This window comes from Terrapene carolina, unplaced genomic scaffold (genome assembly GCF_002925995.2).
Source record: "Terrapene carolina triunguis isolate 2854851 unplaced genomic scaffold, T_m_triunguis-2.0 Scaffold58, whole genome shotgun sequence".
In the NCBI taxonomy this organism is placed as follows: Eukaryota; Metazoa; Chordata; order Testudines; family Emydidae; genus Terrapene; species Terrapene triunguis.
The window spans coordinates 102,063,461-102,091,144 of NW_020664409.1; positions in this window are offsets into that span (position 1 = coordinate 102,063,461).

The following is a 27,684-nucleotide window of genomic DNA, read 5'->3' on the forward strand; positions in this document are numbered from 1 at the left end:
GAATGCCAAAAAAATGTCGCTTTCTTTTAGAGATTGGTTTCCTCCCTGCTTAATTCACATTGAGATTTCCTCTGAGGGCTTCACCATCACCGTATGTAGGGTAAAACAACAGGACGCTCCCCCAAACTTCAAGGGAGCGCACGTTTATGTGTCTTGAACAGCTTTAGAATGGTTACCTTTCAACGAGCAGTTACCTATTAGAGGACAGCAGCTAAGAGCATGGAGATCGCCTTTGCTTAGTTGTCAGAGCAGGTACCCAGCAGGCTGGACTTCTGGCATCCATTTCCAGCTCCACCACTACCACCCTGGGCAAGGCTCTGAACCTCTTTGTGCTGCAAATGACTCAGCTGAAATACCTACTTGCCCTGCAGGGGTGTTGTGGCCTAATTTGTTAGAGGGCTGGTGTGGGGTTTTAGCCACAGCCCTGCATCAGAGGCAGAGTGGAGCTGCACCAGGCAGCATGATGCAATAGGAGCAGCTGCTGCTCCACTCCCCAGAGCTTGCTGTTGTGGAGGGGAGGGCAGGGACATGCCCTTCCCTCTTCCTTTTCCCCTTTGTCCTGGCTTCTGTCTCAGGGAGGGCTAGGCAGGGGGCAGTGACAGGGGCCGGGATTGTGACCAGCACTGATCAGGTGAAGAGAACCAGGGAGTAAGGAAGGGAGATTCCTTGTGCACTCAGCCCCATTGCAGAAGGGCCAGGCACAACTTTGTCCCGGGGCATGTAAAGCCTTTTGAGAAGGTGGAGGGCACTCCCCTTGCCAGTAATCAGTTCCCAATGACCATTCTTTGTCCTTGGGCTGGAGACCCCTCCTACAGCCTTTGGCAAGGTGGGAATTCACCCAGAAATCACCCCTGCACCACAATCAGTAACAACTACTCCGCTGTATCAGTAACAGTCACTTTTATCAGCGAACACAGCATCTCAGTGCCCCCAGTCGCCCATCAGGAGCCTCCTTCCCGTTGGGCTCTGGCTGGTTCTCGTGTGTGATGCAGGCTCTCACAGGGGCCACACACTCAGGCTGCTCCCTGGGCCTGTCTCTCGGCCTGGAGCTCTGACGCTCGGCCAACTGTGTCCCAGCAGCTGCCGCCCGTGGCCCCTCCAGCAGCCCACATAGCTCCTGCTGCAGCAGGTGATCGGGCTGAGATTTTCTGCCAGCTCTATAGCCAACCAGAGCTCTGCGAGGCTACAGAGACCAACCTCCTTTGTTTCCTCATTCCCCGTTGTCAGTCAGGGGACAGCCCTAGCTATTACAGCACTGCTGCTGATCTGTGGAGTGGGGGGGCTCCAGAAGACCCATGTATGAAATGCACTATAGAGATGCAAAATATTATGCATGCTATCTGAGGAAAGAATGTAACCCCAAGAGCACTGCCCAATAGCAGTAGAATGAGGAGTAAATGTATTGAGCAGCTACACTTACACCAATAAGATATGTCTGCTGGCATGCATTAATTTTTTTATAAGCCATTCTCAACTGGTGGAACTCCCATAGCACACTAGATCATCGGTCCATTTGCATGTTTTAAGATGCTTCAGAGGAATGCAGAAAACACCCCAATGCACCCATCTAACTAAACTGTTCTGTACATGGGTGCGTCACAAGATGAAATTACAAAAGGGAAATGTTAGGCTGAATATTAGGAAAGAATCCTATTCCAGAAATGTGCTTTATTAGACTCTGTAATAGATGCTTAAGGGAAGTGATGGAAGCCCCAGCAATTGTGATGTCGACAGCTAATCTGAATAAAGCAATAAGAGATATACTGTAGGCATCAATCCTAAAGTGTCAGGAAATGGGTCAGATTATCTAGTAGGTATTTTCTCTCTCTCCCTGATTTCTGTGAGTATGTGGAACAACCCACAGGGGAAAAGCACCAAGATAGCTCAGTGGTTTGAGCATTGGCCCGCTAAACCCAGGGTTGTGAGTTCAATCCTTGAGGGGGCCATTTAGGGATATGAGGCAAAAATCTGTTGGATGATTTAATTGGGTATTGGTCCTGCTTTGAGCAGGGGGTTGGACTAGTCCAGTGGTTCCCAAACTTGTTCCACTGCTTGTGCAGGGAAAGCCCCTGGCGGGCCGGGCCGGTTTGTTTACCTGCCACGTCTGCAGGTTTGGCCAATCGCGGCTCCCATTGGCCTGGAGCAGCGAACTGCGGCCACTGGGAGCTGTGATTGGCCGAACCTGCAGACTTGGCAGGTAAACAAACCGTCCCGGCCCGCCAGGGGCTTTCCCTGCACAAGCAGTGGAACAAGTTTGGGAACCACTGGACTAGATGATCTCCTGAGGTTCCTTCCAACCCTGATATTCTATGATCTCAAGTCAGAATTCCCCCACACTAGGAGAGCCCGGCAAGGTAAGACTCTTCCTAAAGGATTATGTACTTTGGAATTTCTAGAGAAATATTGACATAGCACTTCATCTAGTTTGGGCGCTGGATTCCAGCTTGAAGCATCAGTTTGCTGTGGATGTAGATCAAGCAATATCTGTGCACTCTCTCTAGTAAACATTGAGCTTTTCTTAAGAAATAAAAGCAGGCTCATGCTTCTTTGCAACTTCTTTGTGAACTCTAACCTTCATGTTCAGCTACTTCTGCCTAAGGGCCTTCAAGTCTTTCCTCCGCAGATGCTTTGGAGCATGTCCCCATTAAGTCTGGCATTTCATTGTTGTTTCAATCAGATGGAAGATAGCATCTCTTATCCATGGCTTGAACTTTTGATATTTGCATCTTACCGTGTTCAAAGCTTCCTCCGCATTGCCTAGTTTCAGCGGCATCCTGTTTAGCAGCAGTCTTATGAGAGACTAAAGGATTGAATCAAAGTCACTAGGTGTAAGTATAGAACATGACTTGCTTTTAATGTGATCTTGGTCTTCTTTAATTAGAAGCTTTACAATCAAAGATCATTTCTGGAGAAATTCCACATCTACAGAACACTGGTCACTTGCAACAGTTAACTAATAAACACCATGCACCGCGGGAGCTCTGCTCGTGGCTTCACTCAGGCTAGTACACCGACATGAGAAGTAAACAGACAGACAAAACCAGCCATGGGAATTTCAGCTCCCTCAGAAATGCAAGGAAGCAAAAAAGGGGCTTGCCAGTTGGGAACAGCGAAAAAAAAATATTATTCATTATCAAGGACTCTGGAAATCCAGTAGCCAGACAACTTGAGAGTGAAATCAAAGGGTTAAGTTAAAAAAAAATCACCTTAATTTTTTAGATACCCTCAGCCTCCAACTAGGGTTCATCAGCAGGAATATCCAGCACTAAGAGTATTTCCATAGCTTGAATTAAAGGAGTGACTTCTCCAGCTGGCAGCTCTAGTAGACGCTTATCCTATTATGTAGGTTAGCAACTGGAAGGGGACAAAGATCACATTCTCCCAGAGTGACAGGTCATGCAGTCACTTTCACAGCAAATAATGTAGTTTAGGCAGCTAATCAAGCAGCAAGACATCTAAATACTACAATGTGCAATATCTGATTTGCACTTGCAAAACAGTGCACACGTAATTGCAAGTGAAATTTTAGCTGCTAGGTTTGAGTCTCATTTGAGAATTAGGCCTAAAAAATTTTAAATTAATTTCACTTTGTTGCCTAGTTTTTCTGTGTTAATTACATCTATTATTCTAGATACCTATATGCAGTGTAAAGGATTTGGGTGGTATCCTTTTAAATAGCCGCTTGGCAACCCTTTAAATGGGTCCTCCCCGTGTTGCATTGTAAAGGCCACCAGATATGAACAGAGCAGTGGGGTATATATTTAGGTCCTGTATGTTTGTATATAGTTTGAGACATGGCTATATGGAACCAAGGTGGCTCTGTGTGGTTTCCCTCTAGAATCATAGAATATCAGGGTTGGAAGGGACCTCACAAGGTCATCTAGTCCAACCCCCTGCTCAAAGCAAGACCAATCCCCACCAAAATACTCTACTATTAATGTTGTGTAGAGAAGAAAGGTACAACACTATATTTTAGGGCTGGGTGAATAAGAGATTTTTAATTCTGAAAACATCAGAAAAAAAGTTTGTTTTGGATCAAGCCAAAAATTGATTTTTTTTTTAAAGTTTGGTGAATCAAAAAGTAAAACTAAAATATTTTGTCAAACAAATATTTTGTTCAACCTGAAACCAAATATTTCATTTCAATTTCAGACATGTTTTAACATTTAAAAATAAAATTAAACAAAACATTTATTTGGAATTTACAAAAGCTAATGTTTCATTTTGAAAAGGTTGACACAAGATGTTCAGAGTTTTTCAGAATTTATTTTTTTCCTGGAAACAATTTGGCCAAATTGACACAAATGTGCGAAATGTTTCACTTTTACTGTATCTGCACTTTTTAACCCCAAAAAGTTGCGACCAAAAAAATTCACCCAGCTCTTCTAAGGATGTCTCTTTGTACAACACAGTCTGCAAAATAGACCCACAAAATAGATACTACTTCACTGGTCATGTCTTGGTGTCTGACACATCTACAATTCTTTTTGTGCATCAATATGTTTTTCATCTGAAGGGTTCAGCAAAGAGGGTGAGGAGGCAATATGCACGTATATGTGGGAGATTAGAACATATTTACTGTGGTTATTCCTCAAAAGATAAAGACCCATATGCACAGCTAGTGCAAGTCAGTGTAGCACCATTAAAATCAGTACGGCTACATGGATTTGCACCAGCTGTGGCTCTTACCCAGAACGTATTTATTTCCTGCAAATAAACAGAATTACCTATTTCTTAAACACAGAGATAATCTGTTTTTCTTAAAATTTACAAAGGAGAATAACTATAGATTTTTATAGAGGTAGATAATGAGAAAACTATAGCTAACAATAGGGAGATTAAATATAGACTTTTTAAGCCATCGTGAAAGAAAAGCAATTGATCTGACACCTTATTCTAATTAAAGTAAATTAATTATGAGAGCAGATTTATTCAAATTATACTGTGCTGTGCATGTGTAAGTGCAATATATGGCAGATTTTTAATATTTCTGCAAGCATGGAAATAAGATCATTGAAATACTTCACCGTATGTTTCAATACGTGATGGCCAATTCTTACTTTCAACTGGCATATATGCTGCATAATGCTAAAATAAATAATTTTTTACATGAAGCATCAATATTAACCTTTGCAAAGAGGTGTTAACATCAAAAAACACAAAAACAGCTGGTGCTTGAAAGGACAGGATAGCTTCTAGTTTGATAAGTTTCAAAGGTGTGTTTGAGCGGACTGATAGCTTTGACCAGCTGCCCTCTGTTTAAAGGGCTGTCTTCGGACCTTATGAATACATTGGAGGACAGGTAGAGTGGTAGCAGTACCTAAAAAGATACCTTTAGGGTGTGATCCAGTTGCCAGTGAAGTCAACGGGTTTTGTATCATGTCTAGTGGCTCTATAAATCTGGACTTATAGTCTAGTGGTCTGCTTGCCAGAGGTGCTGAGGAACCAAAGCTCCCATTGATTTCACTGGGAGTCTCAGTCTCATTGAAAATCAGACACTAAGCATTCACCATATAAGGGATGCAAGGTTAAGGTATCAGTTAACTATCTACAGCCCCCATTGCCATAATATCAGAGGGCTTCCCAATCTTTCATATGTTCAGCCCGAAAGCAGCCCTGTGAGGCCAGGAAGTGCTGTCACATTCATTTTACGAAACCAAGGCACAGAGAGAATAAGGGCCAGATTTTTAAAGGTATTTAGGCACCTAAAGATGCAGACAGGTGCCTACTCGGATCCCACTATGTGCAAAAGAAGTATGAGTTGTAGCAGGGGACCAAACCCAGATCTACTAATCACTACATCAACTGCCATCTTTTTCAGTCTTTCACCACTACACAGTGAAATCAGGCCCTGGTCTCAGAGCCTCACAGTCACATTATTTTGCCATTGCCTGCTTCTGGATAAGGTCCGGGGAGTGCTGATGAGACCGGATGTAATGTTCTTGGATGTCAATGGGAGTCTTTCCACTGACCTCAATGGGGTTTGGGTCAGGCCCATATGGAGAGAGTCCCAAGGATATCTCTTAATTTGGGAAACCAGGCAGCTGTGATTTGTGATATTGAGATTGAAGAGGTGTTGGTTCCACAGAGCGTGGAAAATTCTATTCACCCCCCAAACCAATCTGGATATAAATGCCCCAGCTCAGGAGCTCAGATGAAGGAGGTTCCCATTACAACAGAGCTCATGTTTCTCTATCAGCTGCCATCTCTCACTGACCCACAGAGATGAAGTATTTGCCTCCGTTCTGATTTCCTTTTGACTGTACGTGTAGCCCCTGTAATTCCTTAACAGCTGGGAACCAAAGGAATGATTGCAGAGCAGCTGCAGGGATTGCTTCAAAGAGAAAGAAGAGGTGGTTTCAGGACAGACATGTTCTGCTCAGCACTTTTAGGTTAGAGGCTTTGTCCTGGCTTAGCTGTCCTTGATTGAGAGACATGGATGGACAAAGGTGGCTTTGAGCTACTTTTGCACCGCTCACATTTGGCCGTATCCAATCACCAGTGTAAGTTTGAGCAGCCAATACCTTTGAAGGGACACAAAATCAATAAATAGGAATATAGGCTCAGATGCAATGGCCTTATGGCCATTTCACAGCCAAGAATCGATAGAATACTCTGGCTGCGTCCTCATCATTCCCTGACCGACTCCCTAAACTGGGGGCTGCTGAGGAGGTGAGAGGATACTACATAATGGGATGTAAAGTTGCCAGAATAGCACTAAGATTCCTTTGCAGTTTAACTGCAATCCTTCCTATCCTAAATGATTGGGCAGGATTGCTGCTTTGTTCAGCAGTTGCTAATTTCCAGCCTGCAGGAGGCTGCATTTTTATGGTGCATTAAGGTGGTTCCTAGATATGGTGCATATTAGTGTAAGTTTGTAAATTGTTTGTAAATTGCTTTGGGATCCCTTTAGCAGGAAACGTATCATTTAAATGTAAGCTAAGCTAAGATGCAGCCTGTGGCTGGTTGGGTTGTGTGTGCATAGCAGCTACCCAGTTTAGAAAAGTGGAGGTGGTTAAGGATATCTTTAAATGAAATGTTTGGCCTTGTGCGTTTTTTCATTATTTGGAGTATGCAGTCCGGTCAAGCCAAGTCACAGCATTTTTATCCATGATGTTCAAGGCACGAAGACCTCCAGGAAGTTGAGTCATTTTGAAGTTCTCGCCAATATGTGTCATGGTTTGTGGACAGTCTCTAAACATAGTGGACAGTCTCTAAAATGCCACCAAAATTCCACTGCAGCACAAATTCCATGTCCGGTACGAAACTGGTTCAGAAGGCTCCATTGCCTTCATGGCAAATCAAAACCTGGTTGATGTTGAGTGGGGTCTGAGACAAGATAATTATTTGTAACTTTCTCTGTGGACCATGAAGCTCCCCACACATCCTCTACCGTAAATCCCTCACCCAGTAAACTTATCCTCAACGGGCGCCGAGAGGCAGACGACTATGTGGTGGATTAAACAAGTCTTTATTTAATGGTAGATGTGGCATATCATGCAGTTTCGCCATGAGCTTTGCTACGCTTTCCTCTTTGCAAACACTGGGTGGAGCAATATTGCAGAGAACCAGTAACCATATTAGAGAAGTAGATTTGAGTGTGCCTGAAATAATAGGCATGGTGGAATATAGTCGTTGGAGTACTTTAAATGTTGGACCTAGGATTAGAAAATCATCATCTGGAACCTGTTGGACTGGTTGACCGAGATTCCTGGCAATCCTTGAATTCAATCTGCTAGTTATATCGCCCGTTTCTCCAGACTGCAGACAAGCTGCAGGTGGGTATTTACAGGGGATGCATTGTGAATACCAATCATTGTCCCCTGTCTTTGCATTGATTGAGACTATTGTTATCACTCCATGCAAACACCTGTGGCACTAGACATCCAATGACTGTTTTGCCTGCTGCCACTCTGGCATTAATTTAATTATTGGCTTATTTCATGGAAGAGAAATACTGTAAGAACATTTCAGTACTTTAAGCCGAAGAGAACACTTGAGACAATTTTTATCACTTGCAAATAGGGAATACGGGAAGGGATAGAGATACCTGGATGTACTTCTCATTTCATATATGGCTCAGTTAATTATATTACTTAAGAAGGATTGTCCACAAAAACACTGGATGTAGTGTGGAGATATTGGAAAATTGGAAAGGGTCCAGAGAAGAGCAACAAGAATGATTAAAGGTCTTGAGAACATGACCTATGAAGGAAGGCTGAAAGAATTGGGTTTGTTTAGTTTGGAAAAGAGAAGACTGAGAGGGGACATGATAGCAGTTTTCAGGTATCTAAAAGGGTGTCATAAGGAGGAGGGAGAAAACTTGTTCACCTTAGCCTCTGAGGATAGAACAAGAAGCAATGGGCTTAAACTGCAGCAAGAAAGGTCTAGGTTGGACATTAGGAAAAAGTTCCTAACTGTCAGGGTGGTTAAACACTGGAATAAATTGCCTAGGGAGGTTGTGGAATCTCCATCTCTGGAGATATTTAAGAGTAGGTTAGATAAATGTCTATCAGGGATGGTCTAGACAGTATTTGGTCCTGCCATGCGGGCAGGGGACTGGACTCGATGACCTCTCGAGGTCCCTTCCAGTCCTAGAATCTATGAATCTATGATATTTATGTAAAATGCACTTCTCAGATTACACGGATCACATACTGATCCTCTGGCTTCTCTTTCTGGCCTTAGAAAGAATTGAAAATATACAGAGTTGATTATCTGATATAGGCTCAATTTCACTGATCTGATGTAGAGAAGGGCTGAAGAGGGGTGGGAGTTTGTCATCTGAACCTAGATCTGGATGGAATTTGGCCAGTGTCCCGTTATTATAATGAGTTGAACAAGAACCTCAGAACCAAATACCGTTGAATTTTGGGATCTTTGAAATCCACATCAGTATCCAAATTTTTAACTTGAACTCATCTCTAATAGGTATTTCTGAATTAAATGTGTGATGCTAAAATAAGAATAATTATAATGTGTGTATATGTATGGCCTGCGGTTTCTATGGGCATAAAACATTACACTCCAAAATGTCAGGTGTTTTGTGAAGATGTCACTACAGGATCTATTGCAACATCTCTCCATGCAGAAGAATTGTAGTGTCTGTATTTTATCGCAATGAAAGTTTACATGTATGATTTTGAATCAGCATCCTCCTCTGTTTCCATTTCTCAAATATTTGTCTTGGGTTTTTATACTGCTGCCTATCACTCTAGTATTGGAGACCCTTCCATGTAAAAATCAATAACAATAGCAAAGTCACTAGTCCCTAGTGGTCTTCATGGAATCTCTGGCACGTCTTCCTTTTTTGGGGTTAAAACTTAGCTTGGGATAAGGTTTGTATTTTTAATATTTTGATGACTCCAACTCCCTTTTCAATTAGCACTGGAGGAATTGCCTAAAAGGCTGAATTCCAATACCCCAATTTGAAAGTTTAAAGTCACCTTGCATGTACTGAAACTCAGAAAGCAAAATTGAATCCAGGGAAAAACAAAAAACAAAACAAACCCCATAAAGACTACCCAATTAACCAATAAAGCCATAAGAAAAAGGCACGGGGGACCAATTTTGTCCCTTGTGTAATTCCACTGAAGTTGGTGGAGTCCCTCCAGCAGTGAACTTGGCCTAACAATAGGATCGGGCTGGTATCTTTAGTTCAAGGGAAATTATCCAGGGGCACAAATAAAATAAAAATGAAAGAATAAGAACCCCAGAGGCAAAACATGAATAAAGATTTTCATCGCAGTCAAGAAGGCTGCATTTGGTGAAACCATTTATTAAAACACTGCCTCTGGCCTTTAATCTTTTGTACTTATTTGTCTCTGCTCCGAACCTTTTATTCTCGGCATTAAAGACACAAATGAAGGAACCAAGCTGCGTGAGGTTTCCTTTTGCATTTCCCTGGTTGAACATGTCACTGTTTGTCCGTAGTTTGCCTGGCCTTTCCTGCCCATCTCCTTGAATGCTCAAATGCAAGTAATTTCTTGGTAAATAGTGCTAAGAGAGGTCCCTCGACTTCTTATGGTTTAATTTATTAGACTCTGATCCTAAAATTGGACCTCACTTGGACAAGAAAGGTAATTTCCCTGCCTTGTATCTGTTAATGAAGTACTGCAGAGCTCAAGGGAAACATAATTATGTGATTCTGTGAGAGGGTTTTGAAATTTCATTAGGGAAGTCTTTTACCAATTTTGAAGACTCTCTTACAAAAAAAAAATGTCATCTGATGACTACTTTAGGATACCAGGAACAAATATACAGGCACTTTGGAGACAACATTAATGCCAAACTGAAATGAACATCAGTAGTTCTAGAAATAACTTATCAGGAGCATGGGAAAACAGAGGCTAAGATAAAATATGCGACTATTTTAAGAGGGCTGTGGATGTGTAATGAAAAGTAAAATGAAACTGACCTAATAGCATAAGTAAGCTGAGCATGCAAATAGCAGTAAACGATTTGTGATATGTTCTTGCTTTGGTCATTGGAAATATAATTAATATATGGGTTTCACAACCTGCTGCACTGCATCCCACTCCTTGAAGGTTGCTCTAACAGAGTACAATTTAATTAAATGAAAGTGACAGCTTGCTGTGTTGCTGCAGCCAAGATGGGAATTTAGATTTGGGATGGGGTTGACATTGGTGGGCTGGTGAAGATCAGGTGAGCGTAAGTTCAGAGTCCCATCTTCGTCTCAGAACCCCCTTTATGGTGTCCTTCCCCCAAAAGACCTAGCACCTCTGCCATCCTCATGAGTCCCCAGATGCCGCTACCAGAAGAACAATGGCTAGTGTTTGATGCAAACTGTTGCCCTCTACTGGATGTGTCAGACTGGTCAAGTATAGGTCAATATCTTTTCTTCAAGTGGTTGTCCCCAAGAGGGAAATAAAACCTAATACTTATTTAATATGATTCAATTATTATTTTACTGTTTATCCAATGCATCTGTCTAGCAATACTCCAGCTGCCTCACACATAAAATTACAGCTCGGTACATACTCATCAAAAGAACCTCTGAAACTGCCACAGATAAAACCAGGGCTGGCCTTAAGGGTGAGCGTTGTGGGTGACTGTCCAGGGTACCATGGTCGGGGGGGCTCCATGGTCAAGAGAGGGCCAGCACCCGGGCAGGATAAGAGATGAGTGCCCGCTCGCTGGGCTCCTCTCCCCACTTGTGGGTGGCTTTGTTGGTCCATGCAGTGTGTGGGCTCGGTGGAGGGGGTGGGCGGGTCAGGCTGACTTCTAGCCAGGAAAGACGCTTAAGTTGCATGGGGTGTTCTTGCAACTTGAAGGTGGGAAGGGTCTGACCCGGAGGCACGCTGCGGGAACCCCAGTGGGCCCAGGGAAGCACTCTGGAGGGCGGGCTGGGGCCAGGACTGGCCTAGCCCCCAAGGCTGTGCCATGTGCCAGTCTGCATTGGGCTGGGGGTTGGGGAGTGCACCGGGGGAAGAGCTGCTTCCATCCAGTGTCTCCGGCATTCACCCAAGGTTGCCTGGCACAGCCCGCCCGCCCGCCAGGGTAGCTGCTCATTCACCCCCAAATTCCATGGATCAGGGGAGGATGGGGGACTCCCAAGCTAAATGGCGAGTGCTCCTGGGGGCACACAGTGGTGTCTGAAGTTGGACAGCACTGAGAAGCAGAGGCAACGGGGCTCCCAGGGCAGGTTCTTGGCAGCTCAGGGAAACAGACCCCGTGCTGGGCGTGTGCTGAGCTGGGCTTCAGTTTGTTCCTCACAGCACTGCCATCCCTCTGGCACTTGGCATGGTTGCCAACCCAGCATTCTTGCTGCTGGTGCCAGAGTTTCATGTACTACAGTGATGCAGTGCTGAGCATACGGGCTACCTGTGCCGTTTGCAGTAGTCTCTGTTGGAGGTGCACACAGTCCCCTACCATAACTTAAAACTTCTCCAGTAAACTCAAGGTGTGTTACCATACTCTTTATCTGTACTTAAACTCAAAGAAAAGGCACCAAAATACAAGTCTGCAAGGGAGCCATTTTCCCTAAGGCCAGCTCTGGCTAAAACTCACTTCTCTCAAACCACTACCGCACCCTTCTGACTGTTCACTGAGTCTTCAGTTTACTGCTCACTGTTCATATCAGTGTGCTGTTAGGCATAGCATTAGTGGCTGTGTATACAGGGTACAATCTCTGCACAGGAAGACCAGCACTGAGAGGTGTGGGGAGGAACCCTCTCAGAGGGGGGCTGTCACCCTGTCTGGGTGATCCCATATGCAGCCAGCACGGCTTTGGATTACAGAGGCTATGTGAATATGTAAAGATATGCACAGTGTGTGATGACATTTGGATGCAACTTATAACAACACTGGGCCATATCATAACCTACATGCATGTGGACTAGCCTTCTCTGTAGTACAGGCCCTCAGCTGATTCCATCCCCCCCACCACCTGAAACTCTTATTAGATGTGTTGCCTGAGGAAGTATGATCCAGTAGTTAGGGTGCTAGCCCCAAACTCTTGAGGAATGGGTTCCATCCCTGCTCTGCCATAGACTGCCTATGTGACCTTGGGCAAGCTACTTAGGGTCAAGTTTTTAAAGGCAAAGAGGCATCTATGGGAGTTACCCTGGGCACATTTGAAAATAGCACTAGGCATCAGCATCTTTAGGTGTGTAAATGCCTTTAAAAACCTGGACGTTACTCACTCTGTGCCTACATTCCTCATCTGTACAATGGGGATAATAGCACTGCTCTGCACCACAGGAGAGCTGTGTGGGTGGGTACAGTAATAGTGTGACATGCTACAATAATGGGGGCCATATACTTTCCTTATATCGGCTGCAGTCTCCCTCCTGATGTGAGAGGGAGCAATGTGGCTCAGAACTGGAAGCCATGGAAGATAAGTCTGTCAGAGAGTTCCTGTGATGATGCTCGTTGTCGAGCTGAATTGCATGTCAACAAGTTTGGTGTGTGCCGACCGATTTCATACTGTTGTACAGTACTCTGCTATCAGGGCCGCCCCAAGTGGAAAAAAAAAAAAAAGCAGCGGTAGCGCGATCGCGCCACTCCACTCTTCGGTGGCAATTCAGCGGCAGGTCCTTCACTCCGAGAGGGACTGAGGGACCCGCCGCCGAATTGCCGCCGAAGACCCGGACGTGCCGCCCCAATAGCGGCCAGAGTGCCGCCCCTTAGTATTGGCCATCCCAAGCACCTGCTTCTTTAGCTGGTGCCTGGAGCCGGCCCTGTCTGCTATTGAGTATGAGATGGCAAGGGCTGAGTTCCTTAGGGTTGGAGCATCCACTTCCCATGAAGGACTTGCCAGTTTGCTAAGAGTCAGTTGTATGTCTCGACTTTTACTGCTATCTTACTCAGGTGGCTTTTGTATGTCAGTGTTCGATCGAGGGTCATGCCTAAGTAAACTGGGTATACTTCAGCCTCTGGCCATTCATTATGTTTAGTTCCCTCTTAGCATTGGCATGGTGGAGATGGAATGTGCTAGAGACCGTCTTGCTGGGCCTAAGCTGAAGGTGCCATGTATTGCAGTAGTCGGGCCGCTTTGCAATGTCGTCACTCAGGTCTTCTCCAACTCAGAGCAAGTCGGAGCTGTAGCCTGCAGCAAATGTCATCCATATAGATGAACTTATATGATTGAGTTGATGGCAGGTCATTTATAGGTTGAACAAGGCTGGGGCTAGAACAGACCCCTGGGGTAGTCCATTCATTTTTTCGCCAGCACTTGTTTTCTTACCCACATGCTCCCTGAACCGCCTGTCTCAGGGTAGCAGTTCAATGGCATCAGTAACCCATGGTGGGAGGACTCTTCATATTTTAACAAGCAAACCTGTGTGCCACACCGTACCATACGCTGCAGTGAAGTCAATGAAAATAGTGCCTATTTTCAGATTTCTTTGGAAACCATTTTCAATTAATGTGTTTAGCGCAAGGACTGCATGTGCTTCGACTTTGTAGAAAACCTATTTTCTCGACATTCAAGATGTTTTCCACCTCTGGCATTATTCGCTGTAAAATTAGGCACTCTAGAACTGTAAAACACACAGAAAGCAGTGATATCAGGTGGTAGCTTGATGCCTGGTTTAGGTCTTTACCAGGTTTGAGGTGGCCGATAACTTCACATGCACCAGACTTTTGGCAGTCTTCCTTCATTGGTGACACTTGTGAAGAATTAAGCCAGCCAGGAGAGGGCACATGGACCAAGATGTTTCAGGAACTCTGGAAGGATGTTGTCATAGCCGGCGGTAGTGCCCAACTTGATGTTGTACAACACTCTCTCCAGCTCTGAAAGGTTCAGGGTAAGCTCAGTATTTGTGTTGCCTGCAGAAGACCCTCCACTTGCTCTGGACTTGACTCTTCACTCCTTTCCCCAGGGGTGTCTTTCCCATGTGAAGCAGGTAACTGGCTACTTGGTTAGCACTCACATATAATTGACTTGGGGTCAGTGGTTGCTGGGCTATTCCAAGGTGACAAAGTAAACTCCAGCATTTGCAGCTGGAATGAGTAAAGTCCAGGTTCTTGGTCTTTTCCTCCCATCTGGCTTGGACAGCGAAGCCCAGAGCTTAGATTAAGTGGTCAGCCACATTTGGTTCACCACTTGATTTGTACTGCTTGAGTAGAGCGGCACACTCTTCTTCCAGGTAGGGTGATATCCATGTGGGATGGCTCTACACCCATAAGTCTGCTCTATCGGGAGGTGGCGGAGCAGTATCATTACACCACTCCATTCCCATGCCTCGTTGTATTTCTCCAGTTGGCTTTGCACAGGTTCCACCACTAGTTCTTTGTGTTTATGACAATTGGTAGCTGAAAACCAATATGGATCAGTGACGGTCGGTGCTGGCTGTGTGGAAAGTTGTGCAAGATTTGGCATGATGCTGGGAGTAGTCAGGGGAGTAGTTGCTGTTCCATCTAGAAGAATGGAATGTCCTGAGCTGTTTTGGACCATGAACAAGGGCAAGATCATTTCATGAGGCCAGTCCACAAGTTGCTCACCTCTGGCATCAGCCACTTTATAGCCCGTCTGTATGACGGCTGTCTGTAAACAGCTGGGTGTGGTAAGCATGGATCTGTTGAGCCCAGCTAACGCTAGGAGGCTTGTAGATGTTTGCTATCCAGAATGCACCAATCTTGATGACATCACAGTATTCAGTGGATGACAGACTGCGTCTGAAATGGTAGCCCACTCATATGTGGCACGACCGTGCTTCCGGTGTGCAGCGTGGCATATCAGGTTGAAGCTGTCAATCTTGTACTGGCCAACTTCGTTAGATGAAATCTGAGTTTCTTGTATGCAGATAGCATTGATAGCATGTTGATGAGCAAGAAAGCCGATTAAGTGTCTTTTGGCTGTCGATTAACCCTCAACCTTGAGTTGAAGGACTCGGAGTGCGGGCCCAATGGTATAGAAGCCGCAGGATTGCACATTCTTAGGATTACCGAAACCGGCAAAATCAGGATTCTTCAAGTATGAACGTGTAGAATTTGGTTTGTTAGGAGGATCATTAGCTTCCCCGGACTGTGCCAGATACTGAGAGGTGGTGCAACAAGAACGCTGATCATTGCTGCCCGAGAGATATATTAAATAATACCATATAAAGATAACAAAATAGCATTATTGGAAAAAAACACCTATGTTGATGCTCAAACACAGAACTAAAGCACTGTCTATTAATAGCTCCAGTTACCTACATGAGTACAATCAAATATTGAGCATTCAAATATTGATGTGTTTTGTTGTCTCTACAAAAAAGGTTATTCGCTCTTTTTTAATGTATCTGTGTCTATATCCCTTTCCTTTGGTTTGTAGTGGTCTGAAGAGAGGAGAGAGATCAATACTGGGTTCTATCAAAGTCTACAAATCCATGTGACAGTGAAATCCTTATTTGAGAGAACAGCATGAATATTTTTACGTAATTGGTCCTAATGCTGCTTGCTTTAATGCAGTGTAAGTGTAATCACTGTCTGTTCATGAGCAGAGATAAGCAACATGTGAAGGAGGATGAGGGAAGAGAAAGTCTGTTTTGTAGGATAATAATAAATCTCTTTGCATCTCAACTCAGAAGTAATGTACTTTGAAGCAGAAGGAATCATCCACCTGTGCTTGTCATGGTCAGAACTATCTTTATCTGTTTCATTTGAACTAAGTGTACAGTAGAATACATCTCTTGCACACAATATTGCTTTTGTCCAAGTGGTTTTTGCTTTGTTGTGTGATCAGGCTTTTGCCATTTAAGAGGCATGATGCATGTATATTGATTAGACTTTTTTTTTAATTATTTTCTAGGAATAAAGTGCTGTCCTGACTGAAAATCAGGGGAAATTGTGCCAGCTGAGAAGCCACATCACGGGCTTCTCCAGTTTTCAAAACAGAACTCCACAAAAGACCCAGCACTTTTCAGCTGGTGCACCCTGGTGTGGAGGACACAAGAATTAGCAGGAGCAAAACAAAGCAGCCTTCACTTAATGAGCAGATACTAAATTGTAACAGTTAAGAGCATGCTACCCATGCACCCAATAAAGGGATTATAATATTATGCATTAAACCTAAAATATTAAACAAATTCCTACATACATACATTTTGGCATGAGTCTTCTTAAAAAATTCCTGGCACCCCAATCAGTGCAACAATCTGGAACAATATATTCCCCTCATTCTCACTTACAGTAGCAAACAGAAGGCTAGGGGTGAATGGAGGCAGTGCCTGAAAGGTGGAAGTATTTGTGACGTTCTCCTCTGGTGTTATCTGGACTGGTGATCTGCTAGGTCACTCTAATCTTTGACTCTGGGAGCCAGTCTTACCCTGCTCTGCTGTGAGAGCCCCCACTCCTGGGCTGTTCACACACTTGCAACCGAATGCCACTAGCCAATATCTCTGGTCCCAGATACAACCCTAGGAACCTCCATCTTGCAGTGTCCAGTTATGCCTGCTGGACGCTGCAAGCTTATATGAGTTCATCAATTTAACAAAGAAATTGATATGTACCAGGCTCGTTATCCCAGGGGAAGCTTCTCACACACTTCAAACCAAACGCAATGCTTCAGGTAGAATAAACAAACAGATTTATTAACTATAAAGATAGGTTTTAAGTGATTATAAGTCAAAGCATAACAAGTCAGAGTTAGTTACCAAAATAAAATGAAGTATAAGAACGCAGTCTAAACTCTCAACTCTATTAGACTGGGCAACATCTAGATTAATCAGTTTTTCTCATCCCACTGGATATTGCAGTCCTTAATATACAGGTTTGTGCCTTAAACCTGGGCCAATCTCCTGTGTTGGAGTCTTGTCTTCTTTTCAGTGTCTTGGTTGCTTGAAACATAGGTGGGGGCAGGAAAAAGGCCCAGTATGTGTCCACGTTGTCTATTTTATACTCTCCCTCCATGTGCTTGAAGAACACAAGTCTAGGCATGTCTGTGGGGCATTGCTGAGTCTCCCCAAGCAAGGTTGAGCAATTCCCCTGGTGTGGCCTCGTGCAGGTAAGTCATTGCATTGTAGCTCCTTTGCTGGACAATGACAGTTGATGGATTGTTTCACACCCCACCTGGGCGTTGGTTACTTTCCTTGCTGTTGCCTCTGGGGAGCTAATATCTGGCTGATTCCCCAATTTACAGCATGTTTTAGTGACAACCATACAACACAAATCTCATAACTTCATATGCATTAATGATGCACATATATGGATAGAGAAATGACTTTCAGCAGATCATAACCTTTCCCCTGATACCTTACAAGGCATGGGTTATATGTAAGATCACGATTATATGAAAATGAGGAATATGGAGATTACAGTACGCTCCCCCAAGGTATACAATGTCACAGTACTGTCTAGTGGTTTATACACCATCCTGGATGTAGGAGACCTGAGTTCTATTACTAGCTCTGCTACTGGTTTGTTAGGTGACCTTTAGCAAGTCACTCTCTGCCTCAGTTTTCCCATCTGAAAAATGGAAATAATGATACCGACCTCCTTTGTCAAGTGCTTTGAGCTCTATGGCTGAAAAGAACCAGGTATTATTCCACAGACTGTATCTGGTACCTGACTGCCCAGCTGTCCAAGTGGATTGAAAGCTAGATGGGAGCAGCTTCTTACACTTCTTGGGGTAGGTGAAATGTGTCCAAGAAGAATGAAAGTAGGGGCTGTTTCTGCTGCACTGGATACACAGGAAGATTTCAGAATTCCTCATATATGAGGAAATGAAACTCTATTCCAACAAATACTTAAAGTCCTGTGATGACATGAAACCCTGCTTGAGGCTGGCAACATGGGGCTAGATGGTGGGTTGCCTTTCATTCCTGCACAAAAGGCAAGAAAGAACCCCCCACTCTTCCCCCCCCCCGGGCCCCGCCCCGTAGACTCCTACGCAGAGTATCTGAAGCTTGAATCTGGGTGCAGGAATGGGTGCTGCTTTGTCTCTATTCCCCCCCATCACTTTTCTGGCCAGCCCAGCTGAGCCAGCATCATGGTAGATAATTACTTAGGCCTCCGTACCACCAAAGTCCATACCTTTCTATAAGCATATGACTAATCCTATTGCAGTCAATGGATAGAGTTACACACGAGCTTCCGTCCTTTCCTGGCCTGCGGCCATCTTGCTAATACAGGCCTATCTCTGGGAGCCAAGATGGAACAAGAGGAAACCTGCCGAGCCACTGGGATGCTTTTGCAGCTCTGCAGTAGAAAGCTGCCCCTTACTAAGATCTGTGTCCTTGCGGCTAGATCTAACCAAAATAAAATAGGGACCTTGCTTTCCTCAAGGCAATGGGCAAGCTTCTTGAATACTACCACTGACCATTGGTATTTATGCTGCAATACAGAATGAACACAGGGAAAGTAATTCAGACTCTAATAATAAGCAATAAAACTAACTGTTAGTAAAGCAATTTCAGGGCAGCAGTAAATGTTGCCGAGATTTGATTTAAGTGGCAACAAGTATGCAGTGTGTATTACGGGAGCACATATTTTACATCAGATTCACTGTGCTTCCGTTAAGTGCACATGGCACCTTCCAAAGAACAGCACAAATTCACGTCCAAAGCCAAAACAGCAAGGAAGCAGATTCGGGGAAAGTTGAAGTTTACAAAATAAACTTCCAAAGAATATGATCTGTAGAGCGTTGCATTGTACTGTCTCTGAGATTAAATACAGCTTTTGTGATGAATACTGGCATGTTTATTTCCTGCTTCTACAGCACAACTTAAATATCCTGTAAATGCAAAAATTCAGACGTCTAACACTCCTGCAATGATTTTGATATTATTCTTCTACCAGTTTGTGAGTGGCTTTTTTATGCACAATTCATTATTCATTTTACGAGCGTTAGTAAAAAACAAAAACAAAAAGGTGCACACACAAAAAACAAAGCTTTCAACACTATCTGACTCCTTTGAAAAATGTTTATGGATTTTATAGGGTGCTTCTGGGTAAACTTTGCAACCGTTATTGAGAAGGCCATGGGAAATGCTACAATGCAACTGCATTATGATGATTCACTTACATGATAATGACTAGAATTTTATGTACCACAGTTATTTTACTACGTCAGTGGAGCTTTTTATTTGGACCACCATTATTCTGTGGAATTAAAAATATATATATATATATATAACGGCTAACCTGCTTTACCCAGGACAATGATTGTATTTATGTGAGAACAGCATGCAATAGTCAATAGTAGATTTCAGGAGCACAGCGCTATAATATAAAATAAAGCACTGCAAATCCACTTTGCCACCACTTCAGATAAATAAAGCAATTAGTATGTCAATGCATGCTCGAAAGCTTCAAGAGTGTCTGCATAGTATTCAGACTATGATACATTCACTGCACTTAAATAAAGCTTGGGGAGTGCACTAGATTGCTTCACAGGACAGTGCACATTTTATTTAACGTCTCCTGGGATCTTCCTCACAAAATCAGCTGGTGTAAGGACATTCTCACATGCATGGAAAACTGTCCAAAGGACCATAAAAATGGATAAGAAGTGACAATATATCAAATTGCTGAAAAGTGGTTGGTAGGTTGCTTGTAAGTCCATTTTTGTGGAACAAGTTCATTAACTATGTAGAAATAAAGGTAAATAACACTATAGGAATTAATGGATGGTCCAATATTGAGAGATGTTGCAAACAGCAGTGAAGATAGAGAAATAATGCGGAGGGTCATAGATGGGTTAGAAGAATGCAGAGGAAATAACATTGCATTCATCTCGAGGAAAATGTAAGCTAAAACAAGTGAGGATACTCTTCAATAAGAATACTGAATGTTGAAAGAGCTGGTAACGGACAGCAAATTAGATCATTTTGTTTAGTGTGCATAACAATATGGCAACTTAAATTAAAAAAGGCTTATGTGGTTTGGGGCTACATACTCCGAGGCATCACAGCACAAACCAAACAGGCATCTGGTAAGGCCACATCTGTAGTGTTCTTGGCTTCATAGATTTTAAAGTTGCTCTGATCATCTAGTCTGAACTCTTTTATAACACAAGCCATGGACTCTCACTCAGTAATCTCTGCATCTTGTGGTTGAAGTTCACTTCTGGGCAAATTAGAGGAAGTTCAGTAATGGAGGAGTTGGGTAGGAGGGTTTGACTTTTGAGGAAAGATTAACAAAGAAATATATTTTACTTGGATAAGCAATCACTAAGTTGGATAAATCACTAAGGTGACATATAACAGTCTACAAATATTGAAGATGAAAACACCAGGAATGGAGAGGACTTAATTAGTAGGGATAACTAGTTATTATGGGATATGAAGGAGAAAAGAAAAGCTAGGCTGAATTTCAGGGGGAAAAAGACATTCTGAAATTAAATCTATTGGAGTGAGGAGTATCCTCACAAAGTACATGCTGATGGCTTCAGTGCAGGAGACATAAAACTGGAACACTGGAGACTATATTGTTTGGATTAGCCCTTTATACAGAAACAGTCCTTGGGCCTCATATACTGACTCCCACACATTGTAACATCAGTAGTTACCTGGCTGGCAATGGTATAAAATAGAAGACCTCAAATGCAGAGCAAGAGACCTGTACACTGCATTGATAAGACCACTGCTGGAATACTGTGTCCAGTTCTGGTGTCCACATTTCAAGAAGGATGTGGAAATACTGAAGAGAATTCAAAGAAAGGCCACAACAATGACTTAAGGTTGGAAAACAAGCCTTACAATGTGAGGCTTAAGGAGCAAAGAGAAGGTTGAGAGCTGACTTAGTTATTGTGCAAAGGTACTTATACATTCAATCTTGAAATAAGATGCAATTTCCTAGCAGTGAGGATAATGAATCACTGGAACAGCTTAGCAGCGGTGATAGTGAACTCTATCACATGGAATCTTTGAAACAAGATTAGGTATATTTTTCTAAAATACATGCTTTAATCCAGTCTCTGGGAGAAAATATCATGGTCCATGCATGTGAGGGATGAGCTGGATGGTCATGGTGGTCCCCTCTGGCATTGAGTAGCAGCCGTGTTAGTCTGTATCCGCAAAAAGAACAGGAGTACTTGTGGCACCTTAGAGACTAACAAATTTATTTGAACATAAGCTTTCGTGGGCTACAGCCCACTTCTACGGATGCATAGAATGGAACATATATTGAGGAGATATATATACACATACAGAGAGCATGAAAAGGTGGGAGTTGTCTTACTAACTCTGAGAGGCCAATTAAGTAAGAGAAAAAAAAACTTTTGAAGTGATAATCAAGATAGTCCAGTACAGACAGTTTGATAAGAAGTGTGAGAATACTTACATGGGGAGATAGATTCAATGTTTGTAATGGATCAGCATTGCAGTCTATTATTTCCCCCTATTTATTCCCTCCCGTCAGGCCATGGGGAGCTTAGCTGTGCATGGCTCTCAACATGATCATAACATTTGTAGCTCTTCGTGAAGGCAATGACTAAAATGAAATCTCATGCTTCATGGCTTCAGCTGGTTGGCTGCAGTGAACAGGAAGGATTATTTTCAATTCGTACACTAGATTTATTATGTGGCTTGCCATGAGGCAGAATGGCCTACCTCCAAGCCTGAGGGACCACCACACTCCCTCTTGTGGGCAGAGCCAAATCAGCCCTGCCGCCCACACCAGAAGTGCAGGGGCAGGACAGGAAGTATTAAGGAAGGGCCCTACAGCTCAGGTGGGGCCAAGCCAGGGAAGGAGGCAGACATCTCAAACCCTCTGCAGGACTCCGGAACAGGCACCGAGCCATGCCATGCCCTGCCACCAGAGGAGACCAAAAGCGGAGAGGAGTTACTAGGACTGCTGTAAGCCATCTACCCAGAAGCGACTGAGGACTCAGTGACTACAAAGCCATGCCAACAGAGGGTGGTAGGAAATAGCCCAAGGGAATCAGACTTTGGTTGAGTTGTGCTGCCAGGATGAGAGGCAGTGTGGGGGGCCCGGGGCTGGAACCTGGTGGAGTAGCGAGGGCCCGGGTCCCCCTACTCCACCTTGCTGCCAACCTCACAGCTGGCGATTGGCCACATGCTTCCCTTAGACCCAAAGGCCTGCAACCTTGCTTATTGCTCTGCCTTGCACCGAGGGCCAGAACCATACATTGTGATTGCTGTCTGCCCAAGCCAGGAGGCTTGGGCTAGAGTCTGCTTACTGCTCTGCCCCACCCAGAGGGCCTGAGCTAAATAAACTGCTAATTGACTGTTGAATGTTGCCTGATGCAGTTAGTCAGAGTGGCCTCTCTCCACACCTGACGCTGAGGGACCACTACATGGTGTTTTGTTTTGTTTTGTTCCCACCTTCCTCTGAAGAATCAGAGACTGGCCACAGCTGGAGATAGCACAGTAGACAGGGTTGACAAGTGATTGGAGATGGTATTTTCTTAGATGGCTATCTGGTATGTATTACTCACACACTAAGGGTCCAGGTGACCACCTAGGTTTAGAGACAGGAAGAATTTTTTCCCAGAACAGACTGACTGGGACTTGCTTTGTTTTGCCTTCATATGCAGCATGTAGCATGGATCGCCAGGTGGAATCATCTTGGGCATATTCACGTAACCAGTTTCCTGATATTGCAGAGGCACTGGTATCAACAGCACTTGGTCTCTCCTGTTTTCTGCCTGTTGCACACAAAAGTTTAGTCTCCTGAGGACTGAAATGCTTTAGGCTAGTCAAAATTATTGGGTTCCACATGGGTAACTGAGTGAAATGTAATGGTGTGTGTGATACATGAGGCCAGACTAGATAATCTAATGGTCCTGTATGGGGAGACTTTGGCAAACCAGTAAAGTGCTTGAAACCACTACGGCTTATTGTTAAAAAGCAACCTAGTCAGCAGGCTGTAAAGAAGTCTCAGCTTGACCAAGGCCAGAGGGGAGGGGGTTTTGGAGTGCCACGGAAGGGGCAACTTGACCCCGTGTCCTTCCAGATAAGAATAGTGTTGAAGTTGCCGATACGTGAATTTTAAAAGAGCAGGAATGTCTATTGGGGTCTCAGAGCTGCAGACTCTGGAAAAACCCACACCTGGTTAATCAATAATCAGAAGGAGTCTCTTGCTTGAAACTGCTTACTTAACAAGGTTTCTTTAAGGGACATGTCATTCTATTACTAGTGTATAAATAAGGGGGAAAAGCTTGAGATGGGGGGGACTCTTCGGGACTGGTGTCTCCCTCTGGATGCATCTTGTGTTCCCCACCAGCAGACGGGCTGCCATTGTGCCACTTGAAAGCCACACTCAGCTTTGGTAATTATCAAGGGTTGGGGGTGTTTTACTAATCTTGTTGCGGACGTGTGTAAGAGCTTGAGACTAGTAAAGTTTAGCTTTAAGTGAAAGCACTCTTGTGTTGTCCTGTTTGGGCCAGCCATCTATCGGTCAGATGGCCGTGTCTCACTTTAAATTTATCACTTAATATAAAACATAATTAAGTGCTGGGATGTTAATATTAATCCCTTGAATTCATTCAGAAAAGGACCTTTTGTTGCCTGTTGTAAATGATTATAATTGATGGGCCAACATCAAGAGCTTCACAAGTTTAGTAATGTCCAGCAGGGCAGATGATTTTCTGTATATGTGAATGCCCTTCCTAACCTCCCCAACACAGCTTTAGCTGACTCACTCAATGACTCCATCTGTTCACCCTTGGCAAATTAACCTTGCCTGGTCAGCCACCTCCTTCCATAATCAGGTCCCTGACCTATTATTCCCAATAGCTAGCTCCACTTTCAAATGTGGCCCAGCAGTTTCAATGAGCCGGGCAGTTACCCTCTTTTAAACCTGGCACTTTTCTGAGCTTTCCACCTCTGCATCACAGTGTCCTTTTGAGCAAGCTACTCCCTTCTCCACAGGATCAGCAGCCCATGCACAGAAAGATGGTGCCTACAGGCAGGTGATCCCATTCACTGCAGGGTGCATGCGTGGGTAGTTTTCTGAATTGAATCTGAAAGAAATTCAATTTGAATAAATTGGGATGGGTGAAAGTCCAGACCAGTTTTGATACTATGATGGCAGAGGATGCATCAAGAACAACACTGCTAACCTACCAGGAGCCAGAAAGCCATACTTTATCTTCATATACATCAAAATAAAAATTTAAAGTACAAAATAAATGCTTAATACATATAGTACAAAAATGAGCCTAATTTTTTTTGTAATTAAATCTCCCCTGATGGACATTGCTTGTTGTCTGAACTCATTGGCTGTGGAATGCTTTTGTCTTTGCCCTTCATTTCGGGCTTGATCCCTGTAGAAGGGTTTGGCTGGGGCTCGTCCCTCTCCGGGGCGGCGGGGAACCACACCGCCTCACTACTTCCTTCCAGTTGCTGACGGGGAATTAGCCTGACTGTGGTAGTCTCTCGCCGTGGCAGCAATAGAGGCAAACACAGACAGTTATTCGCACCCAGCCCGTGGTCGATGGGCAATAGCGAGTCAAGGGCTCAGGCCCTCAGGCAGGAGCTGAGCAACAGTTTATACAATTAGCAGGCCCAGGCCCTGAGTCGGGGCAGGTCAGCAAAGAGTCAGTGACTCAGGCCCTCAGGCAGGGGCTGAGCAAAGGCAGGTAAACAACAAGCCCAGGCCCTAGGCTCAGGGGAGCTGGGAGAGGGGGAGACTGCCACTCACAAGCTGGGTGGCAGGGGGGACCCAGGCCCACCCACTCTGCTACAAGCCCAGGCCCTAGGCTCAGGGGGGCCTGGGAGAGGGGGAGACTGCCACTCACAAGCTGGGTGGCAGGGGGGACCCAGGCCCTCCCACTCCACTGCATCCCAGCCCGGGGCCCTGGCAGCGGCAGAAGGCCTGCTGTTGAGTCAGTGGGGATCCTGGCCGCAACACACTGACATAGGCTCTGGCAGTGCTGCAGCCAGACTAGGGTCGGCTGCTCCCGGGCTACTTCCGAACTCCCCCTCTGGAGGTACGTGGGTCCAGACGGTGTCCTCCGGGGGGGACAAGCACCATGGGCTCCTCTGGGTATCTGGCGTGGAGCAGGCTGGGCAGCTCCTCCGGGCTCTGGTCGGCATCAGGTGTCGGCAGGTCAGGCCAGTCCTCGGGTAGGTCTCCCAACAAGGAGCTAGGCCGGAGGCATCTGGCCTCTCCGGCACCTGCCACCTGAGTGAGTTCTGGGGGCGGACTTTCATACTTCCTGCCCTGCGCCTTGACCTCTGGGGGGCGGGCGCAGAACTCGCTGACTCCACCCACTCTGGTGTCGGAAGGGGCTCATCCCTCTCCGGGGCGGTAGGGAACCACACCGCATCGCTATAATCCTGAATCCAGTTAAATCAATGGGAGACTTTTCATGCATGGAGAGAGTGTGTCCATGGACCTAATTTAATGACACCCACACATCACACACCTTATTTTCAGAGAACTATTTCACCCACCCCCATTCACTTTTTGAGTCCAGATGAAAGATGTATGTGTGCTCATGAACACAACAGCAGATGCCTTCCACTGTCAACTGATAGCAAGAATGATTATCACCATTTCGATAGGCAGAGAAGTTTTGCGTTTCAATGTTCTCCGTCAAGGAAGAGTATTAGCTCTCCAAAGCAGTCAGCTGGACAAAGTAGGGAGAACTTGAAGGAATTTCATCATAATTTCTTCTCCCAAGGAGTGCTTGTTCATTTACCTGCCAGTAGGGAACAGGGTGATTAAATATGGCTAAACACTCGAGCTTGTTGTGATTTTTAATTAAAAGAAAAGCAACATTGTTTGTCATTGGGGAAAAGGAAAGGATGTATTTTCAACCTCTATGCACAGCCACTATTCAATTCCAATTCTGGCTAAGCCTCTTAAAGAAAGCACAGCATGGCCTTGTTTGGGTTTTCTAGAGGAATACATAAACATCTGTGATAGATTCCATCCACTAATGGATGTCATTACGGCTACATACAAAGAAGACTTTTTCGTTAGTAATAGACTGTCATTATTGGAAGCTCAGGCATGTTTTCTTGTGTTTCCTGAAAGGACCAGTTCATTATCATCTTGGAAAAACCCCATAGGAGTTGTCTCAGGGTATGTCTTCACTACCGGCCAGATCGGCGGGCAGCGATCGATCCAGCTGGGATCGATTTATTGTGTCTAGTCTAGATGCGATAAATCGATCCCTGAGCACTCTCCCGTCGACTCCTGTAGTCCAGCGCTGTGAGAGGCGCAGGCAGAGTCGAAAGGGGAGCGGCAGTCGATTCACTGCGGTGAAGACACCACGGTAAGTCGATCTAAGTATGTCGACTTCAGCTACGTTATTCATGTAACTGAAGTTGCGTAACTTAGATCGATTCCCCCCCCCCCCCCCCCCCGAGTAGACCAGGCATCAGAAACTGCAGCTGTTATACAGAATGGGCCAGGTTGAGTCAGACCTTTCAGAGGTGTACAAGGGGGTCAGGGGGATGGTCAAAGTGCCAAGGAGCCTTCATCCACCTTGCATCTCTGCACAAATTGTCTCTGAGTTCAAGGACTGCTTGAGGCTAGTGCTGACAGTGGGCGCTACCCTCCCTAAAAAGGATGGGGAAGAGCAAGACCATGGACTTAAACCCATCACAGTGAGTTGTATCAGCACAGCAGAGATTTATGATGCCCCCATGGAAAAGGTGTAGTAAGTGTTTTCTGGTCTACATTCTCCTACAGCCACCTGATGCATTGTGAGTGCTTCACAACAAGGTTGTGTTTCTCCACAAAGGGCCATGCCTTAAATGCAGCCTAGCCCTGGATGACTTTCCTGACCTCATTAAAATATTCTTCATGATATCAAAACAATCAGCTGAAATGTCAGCGCACCAGCAATCAAAATTTTAGACAATCTCACTTTAAAAAGTAGGCACAGTATTTAATAACTACGCGAGAGCCTCGTGGCTGAGAAAAATCTTGTACACATGTGGCCTTATCCAAAGCCCACTGAAATTAACTAAAAGACTCCATTGAATAGAATCAGAATTATAGCTCGAGGGGAAAAGAATTCTTCTGATATCATACCACCTGATATATTTGTCTAAACAGAGCTTTAACACTCTTTGCGATTTCAGTGCATGACAGCAACACAATCAGTTAAGGCCAATAAAAATGTGTGCAGCCATTGCTATCAAGGGCATAGAGAATGAAACCAATGGAATGCTTCTGAGCAAAACCAATCACTGAATGGCACAGATGACTGGTATTTCCACACTACTCATTTTTGTTAATGCCCCAGCTGCTAGTTTAAATCTTCTCCAGCTGAGTAGTGATCAAAAGTTCTTTCCATTCTATGGCCATCAGGTGGTC